Genomic DNA, 9,262 nt, shown 5'->3' on the forward strand with positions numbered 1-9,262 from the left:
AGAGCATGTTGGCACGACCAGTTTGCTCCAATGGCCTCTGCAAGTTTGAGATCCTGGAATGATATGCTGGGAGGGACTGAGAGATCTTTCTGCAGCGTGTCAGAACTAGCTCCCAGGATCTGTTTGTGAAAGATAAGTGTTGTTACTTCCTTGAATTACTTCTGTTCTTGCTAGGAATAAACACAGTACTGCCAACTATGTACATGCTGTGTCATCAATAAGAAGAAAATGGTCATGTGTGGTTAGAAAAAGTGTGCTTCTGTTCGTTATATCCTTAAAGGCAATGTAAAACAGTAAAATCTCAGTTTCCTCCTGGTTGTTTTTTTTTTCTGTCTCAAATATTTGATCCTCTCTGCAGCAGTGCTAATTTTCAGTTTGTCTCTCTCCCCCTGATCTCAAAGTCCAATTTTAGTGCTTGTGTACTATGTGGAACAGCCCCCAGTGACTTCAGATGTGACAGACAGAGGAAATTTTCTCTCTAATTATATTGCATCTGATTCATTAAGGTCTGTGCCTCGCTGCCAAAAAGGCGATTCCTCCATGTGGACTCAGTATTTTTTGTATTGGAGTCATTTCCATAGTTATGAAGGAACTGTATCAAGTCTGTCAGGTTCTTCTCATCAAGACATCATCTGTAAGTAACTTCTACTCATAGCTTTCTCTTGTGAAATGCGAAAAACAGCAATAGTTAAAAGCACAAGGTCAAAACCTGAAAGATTTAATGAAAAAAAAAAAGGATAATGGAATAAACCTCAGCTTGTGACTTCATTGCACTGGAGAAACAAGACATAGGTAGCGCCTTAAAGTCATTTTAATTACAGGACTAAAGCTTCTTGCTGCTTTCCAAGTACATTCCAAGTACACATGTATATTATGACACATATATTCAGCAAAGTGTTGGAAGAGGATGGGTTTCAGTGTGTCCAACAGGTGTTCTGGGAATAGAACTGGTGTTCAGGTATATGCTGAGTGCATGTGCATTTGTAAACTAAACAAGACACGCTAGATTTAGGAGAACCTATGTTTGTTAATGGATTGTATTAACAAATCTGATTAAAAAATTTGAAGGGCTTTTGGAAATGAAAAATGCATCAAAACCAAACAAATAAAAAACCCAAAGTGCCCTTCTAATTTGAAGCCTTCTTGTATGAAGAAAACCATAGAACTGTTGATTTCGCTTTATGACTTAGAAGCAAGAACAAAATAAGGTATTGGTATATAATGCCTTACAAACTGTCCAAAGAGTACAATGGCCAGTATTGTAATGATTTAAATGGAACACATGCTTTCCAAATAACACAGCGTGTGGCAATGTGAATTTTTCTGCCTAGCAGTACTATCTTTCCTTGTATTCTGCTATGGATGCTACAGTGAGATGCTGGATGTTAAGAATCTGGAATAAAACTGTAGATTATACCCTTGCAGCATTGTCTAACTGGCTACTGGGCTTTGTCCTTCTTCATATGTGAGAAGGATTTACTCTCCATCCCATTCCCTGTCCACCTCGTAGCTGTTAAAGGTAAGAAACATTTTTACTGTTTCTAGCAGAAAAATCTGCCAAGTGCATGTTAATTCTTAAAGATAAGAAGAAGCTGAGATCTCTGTGTGATTTAGCAGGCTAGCAGGGTCAGTGAAACACTAGCTTTGCAGATCCATTGGCTAGAGCCTGGCTTATATCTGTACTAATACCTGCTTTTGATGTCTGAGGATTCTCAGGTACACATGGAAGTTCACATAAACATGGCATTCCTGAAATTGTAGGGATGCAAAACTGTTCATCTGATAAGTGTAAAAACATTTTATATCTTTTAAAGCAGGCTTCCAATTTTTAACCAACTCTCTTGCTTCTGTGTGAAATATACTTTAGCATTATCTTGCACCTTGAGACTGTTGAGCAGTGTGAGGAAACTCAAATGTCTTTGATGTAGAACCAGTCTGTCTGGGTACAGTGATGATGATAATCACAAAGCAGAAAATTCTGGACAAGACCAGCAAGGGTCAAAGTGTAGAATGGAACTACCAACCATCCACTAGTCATTCCCTAGGAAAAACAAGATCAGCTTAATTTGATGTGAAACTGGTACCACATAGATGACCCTTCAGTATGATTGTGAACAAACAGTGTAAGCGTGAATTAATAAGTTAATGAAAAGGTTAACAAATACAAGATGTGTTTCATGTATGTAAGGGAACTCTTACAAACAAAGGAAGACAAAACTTTTGGCTGAAGATGACAATAAAGCCTTGCTCAGATACTCTATGACTTTGCTGGAAATCTAAGCTCTTCCCAAAAGACACAATCACAGTGTTATGCCCTCATTATTCCATCTGTCATTAATAAGAAACTGCATGGCTTTATATTGCTTCTAGCTGTTGTAGAAAGATTAGCTCTGAATATTTGCAATTTCTTAGCAGTACGTGTGGCAGATTTTTTGTCTTTTAACAACACTTTTGACCTAAATTCCAAAGAAACAAGTAAACAAACAAAAATGTTATACAGATATAGATACACATATATTCTGCTCAATAAATTGTAAATGCAATTAATGGTTAATTACACTGAAATGTACATTTATTGGGAGAAGCAACTCACTGTCAATAGATAAAATTTAGGAAAAGGACATGATCATAAATATGACTGAAGTCAAGTAAATGAGCAACTTGCAATATTATCACAGCATACAGTACAATAGTATAACAGTAAATGTTCACTGTTATTTCAGTCTACCAGATATCTTACCAACTCTCAGTAGTCATGTAGGCAATAAGTATGCATAATTCATGCACAGCCTTGACACTTTTATAGGAAAATATCTTCTGCAGTGTTGTTGCTTTCTGTATTCCTTGTGTAAAAAAGAGGTAGGTACTTTTTTTTTTTTTTTTTTTTTTTTTTTTTCAGGAGAGCATGGATACACTACCTGTACTGACACTGCTAATTCATGGTGAAGGGTTGGTGGAGGGTCTGGAGGGCAACTGAGGTCCCTGCCTCAGTGTGCTCAGTCCAGAGCAGAGGAGCTGAGGGGAGGCCTCACGGTGGCTGCAGCTCTCACAGCGAGTGGAGGGGCAGCGCTGAGCTCTGCTCTCTGTGACAGCGACAGGGCCCGAGGGAACAGGGAACGGCATGGAGCTGTGTCAGGGGAGGGGCGGGGGGTTAGGGAAAGGTTCTGCACCAGCTCTTTACTTCTCTGAACACAGTACAAAAAAAAAAATGGTGGTAGATGGTAGGGGGAAAAATGAAGTTATAAAGCCAAGCGTGACCCCCCTGAAGGTCAGTGTCACCACCAGAATATTCACAACCAGACCCAAGAAGTAGAATGTTGGATTGGTTTTACCAGGTCAGGCTGAAGGATCTTCTGCATCAGAATAAAAGGATTGTGACATCAGCAGGAGGATTTCAGCATAAGGCAGAAATGACGGCTAAATTTGCACTAAATCTGCAGTCCTGGTAATTGCTTTTAGGTATTGCATACGTAGGATTATATAATTGAGGTCTTGCAAGAAAGAGAGAAGGGATTATTCTTTTTTCCATTGTGCTTTTATGAGGAAGAAGTAGAGAAAGTAAGAAAGCTTTAGATATTTACTGCTATATTTGCCTGCAGCATTCAGCACAAGGCTATTACACTTTAATGTGTTTGCATTCAGTAAGGCCATAGATCAATAGCCAGCTGTTATGTGCTGTGGAAACAGTGGCAGAGCAGGAAAATGTCTCTTGAATTTGGCAGTGTTTCTGATCAGTGTGCACATCCTCAGATGAAGAACCTAGTGTTATAACAGTACAGACCTTGAAACCCAGGATCTTCACACTGGAAGGATGGTGTAGAGGAGACAGGGAATAAAGAAAGTGTTGAATACATTGCAATGACCAAAGCAGTTAGTAAAATTAAACACTGAAATGATAAAACTGTGTTGATATGAGTTCAGTCTAAAGTAGTTCTGCTCTTGACAGTGGTGTTTGAGAAGTTTAGTCCCATCTGGAAATAGAAATGACTGTTAGGCAAACAGTAAGTTCAGGACAGTCTGCTCTAGAAGCTTAATTTCCCTTCACACAATCAAGCGCAGGACCAGGAGGCCAGACAGACTGTGCAAGAGTAACACAAATTGCCCCAGATGTCCACCTTAAGCAATTGAATTGCACTCCTAATAGTACTTCCGTATAATTATAAGCTGAAAGACAGTCATAGTGTGGTAAAAAAATTTCCTTGAAGTTTAAGAATATTTACAGAGTAAAAGAGGATTTCTTATATTGTTCATAGAGAGTTAATTACTCTTCCCATACTGTTGCCCTTATTTTTCCCTATATTACAATTTTCTTAAGACTGGGAATGTGTTCATGAGGAAGAAAATATGTTTCATCTCTCCAGTTTAAAGACAAGAGAAATTAGGAGAAACTTTGAGTTACTTGTCTAAACCAAATTGACTCATTCCTACTCCATGTCAACGAACATCCTAAAATCAGAAATATTTCTTATTTTAAGAAAAAATTGAAAACCTACAGGTAGGTCCAAGCTGTTAGCTTAGTTGTATCTTGGTTGAGTTGCCATCCCTGGAGATGTTCAAGAAACATTTAGATGTTGCGCTAAGGGACATGGTTTAGTTGAGAACTATTGGTGATAAGTGGACAGTTGGTCTGGATGACCTTTGAAGTCTTTTCCAGCCTCAGTGATTCTATGATTCTATACTGGTCTGATATAGGACAATGACAATAAACTTCATTTTATCCACTTTTATGTCACATTTCCCTTCTGTATAAATTCACAACTTTAGTTCAGATTAAACACTAAACTGTCTGTTAAGGACAATTACTCCATAGAAGCAGAAAAATCATAGAAAAATGTATGGCCTTTAATGTGGTGCTGTCGAATAATGACATGGGATGGAAAACTAGCACAAGGAAAAAGTCAGAGATTTCTGGATCTCCTCTCCAGGCTTTTGGTTTTCCTTATACAAGTGCTGCTGTAGCAAGTACAGTCGATGTTGATGTGGTTGCCAGATTTTTAGCTTATAAAAATTGGCATTAGTTTAGTTAAAGCCCATGAAATGTTACAATGATTAAAAAAAGTCTGTGAGATTTTTGTGTTTGTTTTGTACCTCCACTGTTGTTATATTTGTTTTTATAGCTGTTTCCTCTCCAGCCTTTTCAATTTTTGTAGTATTTTTTTGCCCCTACTCAAACAACAAAGTAGAAAATACTCTGCACTTATAGCCACATACCTCATCACTGCATAGGTCATGAGAACATAGTCATAGACTGACACTGTCAGTCCTCACTGGCAGAACTGTTTCTACCTGAAGTCAGGTGTTTTAACATATTAAGAATTTCTGACTGGCTTTTAAAGAGGTTTGTCTTACCAAAGCCCTTGTTTGTTTGTGAATTCTTTGCATTGCTGTTCCAGGGTAGTTCTTATTTGTCTGCAGAAAGCATATGCATCAGTGACCTGCATCAGCCTAGGCAGGGTGACCCCTGAAAATTGCAGTGCATATAGTTCTGAAAGTTTGTTATTCCTCTTTTCCCATGGTAATGCATGCCCTGTTTCTGAATATTCCCAGTTCCTCTTTGTTACCAACATTTTTCCACTTTCAGGGAGCTGCTGGACTTTGAAGTTTACATGGCCTGGCTGGCGTTCCAGTGTAACCAAAACCAATTGTAACAGGTCAGCTTGGATGATTTGCTGGTGCTCTGATTCACTGTGCAAAATACTGTCCTCTTTTGGCTGAGCTTTCTCACATTCTTTGTAGACACTGTGGGTTTGGTCTCTGTCTCATTGTCTTTTCCCATGAAGACAAATAAGAGGAAAATCATGAGGGGATCAGTAAATTTTGCCGTAGACACAAATAGGGAAACAGGGTTATAAAACAGTCCTTCCAGCAGCAAAATCTATCCTATACGCCGCATGATGATTTGGAGGGATGGGCTGTGAGCTACATTACTGAGAATGTGTCTATTGTTGGCCATATGTGACGTATATGTGGGTAAGAATGACTAGCCAGTGCAGATAATATTTTACACTCAGAAGTGCGGTGGTTATTTTAGAGTAATGCTGCCTCCGATTAAAATCACTCTGCTACTCTTGTGTCTGAGCACAGTGAATTGAAGACTCTTCTCAGTCCAGAGCAGCCCTTGTATCTCAGAGAAATGGAGGGTTCGCATTCTTGTTTATGGCCTTGCTGCTTCCTAAACTTTATGGGAGATCTAGGGATAAAGGAGTAATTTGCATTGAGCATCACCAAAATTCAGTAATGTGCAGAGATATGATTACATGAAGGCACAGTGCAAAGAAGACAGAGCCAGATTCTTCACTGTGGTCAAGACAAGAGGCATTGGGCAGAAATTGGAACACAGGATGTTCCATCTGAACAACAGGGAGCATTTTACTGTGAGGCTGTTGTACAAATGGCACAGGATGCTCAGAGACATTGTGGTGTCTCTCTCCTTGGAGATGTTCAGAATCCACTTGGACATGGCTCTGAACACTCTGCTCTAGGTGTCTTCCAATGTCTTCCAAGAGGTCCCTTCCAATCTTAGCCATAACCACCATTTTTTTTTCCCTTAGAAATTCTACAGCTGACCCTAGTTGGAGAAGAAAAAAATTCAAGTGTATCTTTCCATTTTCTGAAGGCAAATACTCACAGCTGCTCACATTGCAAATTGATTTCCAACAAAGAATGAAGTTTCGAATGACTGCTACCTTTGCTTTGTAATTTAGTGCACATATTCTATAGCAGACATATATATTTTTTTATCCCTTTCATTAGATTTCAAAACTGAAATAGAGAAAAAAATCCAGTCTGGAAATAAATAAATATTGATGCCAAGTACTGAAGCAAAGAATATTTGGATACTGTAGTTCAGTTTTCTGCATAACTCATTTAAAGGGTTTCACCCGGAAACTCCATGAATGAACTGAAATAGATGCAATTTCTCAGCCATCTTGGCACATCATACTTGTAGTTAATGCAAGAACATTCAGTCACATTATTGAATGTCTGTTTAATACATCAGCAGTTTTACCATATAAAGGTTGTCTTATGAAATATAAACATCTCTTAATTAAAATCTGAGACAACGAAACAGAAATACATACATTGTCTCCTGAAATAGCATTATGGCTGTTACATTGTCATGTGAGTGCTCTTTACTGCCAGTATTTTCCTGGTACTGAGCTCAGATCTGTAGAATAATAAGAGGTGAAATTTGTTTAGACAACAGATGCATTCTGTGTTCAGCTGCAGTGAAGTGGTTAATAGCTAATGTTGAATAACACTTAATATCAGATGAGAGCTTGATGCTGAATTCATGAACACATTTATTTTTGTAAACTCAATGAATTTTTTCTTAGGCAAGAGTATGCAGAATTTTCTTGGATATGTTAGGAGGTACTTATAAAAAGCAAAAAATCATGAGCAAGATGCCAGTTGTATATAAATGCCTTTATAATAAAACAACAATGTCCAATAATGCCAAAGGGAAACAGTCTGGCACTGGACTGAAAATTACCTAGTGGTTACCAGAAATAGTGGAACATTTTAGAGGACCCGTATTTGCAAGACTATTGAGAAAATGCTGGTTAGAACTCAGATATGGTTATATTTTGGTGGCTGTAAAGTTGAGATGACATCATTATTGTGATCATAACAAAAAGTAGAATATAATAATACAGTCTAGGGTCACTACAAACTGTATCTATATAACCTAACAAAGCAAAACATTTTCTGCTGACCTTAGAGAGATGTTTTTTTTCAAGCTGTGTTCACATGCTTCCTTTCTAAATTTGTTTGATGTGATTATTCTCAGGTCGAGGTGTTGTTGAAAGTACAAAAATAAGTAACTGGACTGTGGACATAGATTACATGTTCAGATGAAGATCAGTATTGTTGTGTTCATTATGAAGCCTCCAGCTCAGGGGACAGGTAAATCAGACACGTTTGTTACCAGGCAGGCTGAGCTAATGAGCAGCTTTCCAGGCAACAATCACAAAACCAGCTGTGATACTACTCAAAGACTGATAATGTGTTATCGGGGAACATGCTCGTATTGTTCTGAGCCCATGATCTCATGGACAGCTTCCATGGTCCTTCAGCAGATTGAAGGAGATCCAATTTACTCCTGGAGACTTAGGTCTGGACATGAGTTCTCAGACCGCTTAACGCCAATCTCCAGGCCCAGTTAAATTACAGACAATGCCATGAACCCTGCAACGCAAGATGGAGCACTGAATGAACAATGAGGAGGCTGAAGGAATTTTGCCCTTCTAAGTGATTCACATTTGCTGCTCGCTCATTTCTGCGGCCTTCCCTAGAATCCTCTTAGCCAAGAGCAGGCCGCTCCCCTGACTGCATTTCCAAGGGTTGATGGCTCTGAGACCCTGCTTCCACGTGGTCAGAGGAAGGCACTCTGGGGTGGGCAGTGGCTCAGGGATGTGCTGGGGGATGCAAAGGAGAGCTGCTTCTGTGGCTGGTTCTGTGACCGCACATGCAAATGTATCCAGAAGGCAGGGGGCTGTTCGCGTGATGGCCACGGAGCTTTTCAGTTGAGGGGAAGAGGGCTGGTATTGTCTGAAGTCTGTGATCCAAAGTACTTAATCATCATTGCTGGAGTTGGATGTAGGAATATTGTAACATGTATTCCCAACAGAGGGTTATTCACCAGCAGCTGAGAGCAACGTGTGGCATCTGCAATGTAAAAGGATTTCACATGCAGGTCAGGGAGGATCAGTGAGAGGATGTACTACACAACATGATGCTGTCTGTGGGATTTAACTAAGTTGACGTGACTTGTAAAGCGAGCAGGAGCTTGTTCAAGGAATTGAAAGAAGCAGGCAAAGTTTATGTTAAATTTCTATATCAAGATATGATTCAACACTTCCCAAAAATTCCTTCAAAACAAACAAATAGGTTATTCACTCAAAAAGTATATTTCCTATCTCATTCCTTTCACTATACAGAAATTCTTGCTACCATTTTCTTAGTCAGCAACCTAAGCAGAGGGAAAATACCTTTTTTTCTTTCTAAACTTTAGACTACTTTAAGCATACAAAAGTGGGATAATTTGTTCACAAATTTTCAGCTCTTTTCCACTTGTTTTTTTAAAAAACAGGAGTGAAATCTTCTAAAGGAACGGCTGAAATCCAAACATTTCTACTGTATTACTGTTAGCAGAATTATGTGAGAAAATAATTATATTCAGACCCTGGTATCTAAGTGCAGTTTTAAGAACGTGTTATACTGCCTTACTGCTGAAAATAAATAATTTTGTTTTAATTTT

The 9,262-nt window shown here is 38.8% G+C and overlaps 1 long non-coding RNA gene across 1 annotated transcript; it reads left to right on the forward strand.

Moving 5' to 3' along the window:
- LOC110390232 lies at positions 22 to 9,250 on the forward strand. The gene is made up of 3 exons (XR_002433647.1): positions 22 to 634; positions 1,426 to 1,519; positions 5,582 to 9,250. It is a non-coding gene; the product is annotated as an uncharacterized LOC110390232 (long non-coding RNA).

This window comes from Numida meleagris, chromosome Z (genome assembly GCF_002078875.1).
Source record: "Numida meleagris isolate 19003 breed g44 Domestic line chromosome Z, NumMel1.0, whole genome shotgun sequence".
Lineage (NCBI taxonomy): Eukaryota > Metazoa > Chordata > Aves > Galliformes > Numididae > Numida > Numida meleagris.